Here is a 3,691-nt window from a genome sequence, read left to right as displayed (position 1 = left end):
TATGTGTTAATGTTTCATATTCATATGCTTTAAAGTTTAATAAGTATATGCATTCGAAATATGTATATTCTTTTCGAAACACCCTGTGATTTGATAAAAACATAGCGTATTTGCTTTCCATTTTCCATATCTATATGGAACAAGTGCGTGCAATATACAAACCTACAAGACTGGAGTCGGTAGTGACTGCCATCATCTAACAGAACTTCTAAATGAATTTAAAAGCATCTATAATAGTACCCTTGGACCCACAAAATTACCCCACAGCATAGAGACAGAGTAAAGGGATGCAAATTCAGAAATAGATTTACACAGTGTTGGACAAATTTTAGAAGCTAGAACACTGCAGTAACTTTATTAAAAAAACGTCTCTCTGTCTCTCAGAATTTACGAGTCAAATGACATACGTAGGTTGAAAGTATGATGCTTTTAATGGAGGCTGATGTCACCGTTACTCCTTTTTTAATTTTTTGCTGCTGCAAATATCTTCCAATGAACGAATGAAGTCCTGTGAGTGGAAAAGCTTACACACATTGTGCCTATACATGTTCGTTGACGGCGTACTGGTATTAATCTATTGCAACAGTAAATACCTGATAAGCCATTATTGTGCTTTTCATATTATTTGTTCATAGTATTCAGACAATTTTTGAAATGCTTTGTTATTATTATTGTCTAATATTTTTGTAAGCGTAAGCATATTTTTCTGCAGTCTGTGAAGTCTAATGTTAGTGAACGAAACGAAATAGTATGGATATACTGCTACTACTGCTTAGTAAGTTGGCTACAATTCGATTCATTGTCCCACTCTCCAATCTCTTCCATTGGTCTCTGTCGCTGGCCATGCATTCGGGGTTCCCAGAGTCTTCAGGTTTTTCTTGACGCCATCCACCCACCTCAGTTATGGTCTATCGAAGGATCTCATCCCTTGCAGCTTCCCTTCTCCATTCTTTCTTCTCTTCTTAGTGCACGTCCCAGTAATTCAATTCCCCTGCTTTTATTACAGCTTTTATATGTGGTTCAGATTTTTCTTAACACCATCTTTTCGAATATTACACTACTGGCCATTAAAATTCCTACACCACGAAGATGACGTGCTACAGACGCGAAATTTAACCGACAGGAAGAAGATGCTGTGATATGCAATAGCTTAGCTTTTCAGAGCATTCACACAAGGTTGGCGCCGGTGGCGACACCTACAACGTGCTGACATGAGGAAAGTTTCCAACCGATTTCTTATACACATACAGCAGTTGACCGGCGTTGCCTGGTGAAACGTTGTTGTGATGCCTCGTGTAAGGAGGAGAAATGCGTACCATCACGTTTCCGACTTTGATAAAGGTCGGATTGCAGCCTATCGCGATTGCGGTTTATCGTATCGCGATATTGCTGCTCTCGTTGGTCGAGATCCAATGATTGTTAGCAGAATATGGAATCGGTGGGTTCAGGAGGGTAATACGGAACGCCCTACTGGATCCCAATGGCCTCGTATCACTAGCAGTCGAGATGACAGGCATCCTCTCCGCATGACTGTAACGGATCGTGCAGCCACGTCTCCATCCCAGAGTCAACAGATGGGGACGTTTGGAAGACAACAACCATCTGCAAGAACAGTTCGACGACGTTTGCAGCAGCATGAACTATCAGCTCGGAGACCATGACTGCGGTTAACCTTGACGCTGCATCACAGACAGGGGAGCTTGCGACGGTGTACTCAACGACGAACCTGGGTGCACGCATGTCAAAACCTCATTTTTTCGGATGAATCCAGGTTCTGCTCACAGCATCATGATGGTCGCATCCCGCATCTGTGTTTGGCGACATCGTGGTGAACGCACATTGGAAGCGTGTATTTGTCATCGCCATACTGGCGTATCACTCGGCGTGATGGTATGGGGTGCCAGTGGTTACACGTCTCGGTCACCTCTTGTTCGCACTGACGGCACTTTGAACAGTGGACGTTACATTCCAGATGTGTTACGACCTGTGGCTCTACCTTTTATTCGAGCCCTGCGAAACCCTACATTTCAGCAGGATAATCCAAGACGGCATGTTGCAGGTCCTGTACGGGCCTTTCTGGATACAGAAAATATTCGACTGCTGCCCTGGCCAGCACATTCTCCAGATCTCTCACCAATTGAAACCGTCTGGTCAATGGTGACCGAGCAACTGGCTCGTCACAATACGCCAGTCACTACTCTTGATGAACTGTGGTATCGTGTTTAAGCTGCATGGGCAGCTGTACCTGTACACGCCATCCAAGTTCTGTTTGACTCAATGCCCAGACGTATCAAGGCCGTTATTACGGCCAGAGGTGGTTATTCTGGGTACTGATTCCTAAGGATATATGCATCCAAACTGCGTGAAAATGTCATCACATGTCAGTTCTAGTATAATATATTTGACCAATGAATACCCGTTTATCATGTATATTTCTTCTTGGTGTAGCAAGTTTAATGGTCAGTAGTGTATAATTTTTTTCTCTATCTTCTTACTCAGTGTCCATGTTTTGGCTCATTAAGTTAATGCCGATCGCACAGTTGTCTTGTAGGTACAGAGTTTTGTTGTTCTTGTTAGTAGTCTTCCACTGAATAGTTTGCCCATTGAGAATATACACCTTTATGCGGATTTCATCCGGTTCATTACATCCACTTCCATGTGGTTGTTTGCAAAGACAGTATGGTTCAAATGGCTCTGAGCACTATGGGACTTAACAGCTGTGGTCATCAGTCCCCTAGAACTTAGAACTACCTAAACCTAACTAACCTAAGGACATCACACACATCCATGCCCGAGGCAGGATTCGAACCTGCAACCGTAACGGTCGCGCGGTTCCAGACTGTAGCGCCTAGAAGCAATGACAGTACTTCCTAGATAGCTGAAGGACCTACTCTTCTTAAATTCCATATCTTCTATTGCCAATGATCGCTTCGTTTTCATTGTTTCTTGTTACAATCGTGCACCTTGTTTTATCCTGGTGATCCTTAGACCCAAATTTCGTGCCTCCTCTATTAGCTCTTTAGCTGTTCTTGTCAGTTCATATTCATCATCCACTATAATCAGCGAACACTAGCATTTTCACTTGATCATCTTCATTTACACCTCTTCCATTTGATGACGCTATTTATATGACCTTTTCTAATATCAAATTATAGGTTGAAGGAGATGCATTCTCCATGTTTGACATGTCTCCACTGCAAAACATTCAGACTCCCTGCCTTCAACTTTCATTTTATCTTTAGTTTTCTCAATGCACGTTTTGGTTAGCCTGAACGGTTTCGAAGTTATCCCTGATTCTTCCATTATCCTCCACTTGCTTTCTCTGTGGACACTATTGTAGGCTTTTTTGAAATCTATGAATAGGCAACAAGCATTTTTATCGAACTCCTACAATTACTTGTCTGAGGGTGAGTATTTGCTCCGTGGTTGGCAAGCTTCTTTGAAATCAGCTTGTGTCTCTTCCAGGTTTTCCTCTATATACGGTAAAAACCTTAGTTAGAGAATGCACCAAAGATCTTGTAGGGCCCATGCGCTAAAGAATAATGATATGTCCTCGTAATTCTCACACCTGCTTGTTTTTCTCATCTCGTGTATTGGGCATATTACTGGTGGTTTGCCATTCATTGGCACCTGTGGCGTAGCGTAGGGGGAAGGGGCCTGTGGATAGGGTTGGGGGGGGGGGGGGGGGGGC

The sequence above is a fragment of the Schistocerca piceifrons genome, chromosome 3 (assembly GCF_021461385.2).
Source record: "Schistocerca piceifrons isolate TAMUIC-IGC-003096 chromosome 3, iqSchPice1.1, whole genome shotgun sequence".
Lineage (NCBI taxonomy): Eukaryota > Metazoa > Arthropoda > Insecta > Orthoptera > Acrididae > Schistocerca > Schistocerca piceifrons.
This window is presented reverse-complemented; position numbering follows the sequence as displayed.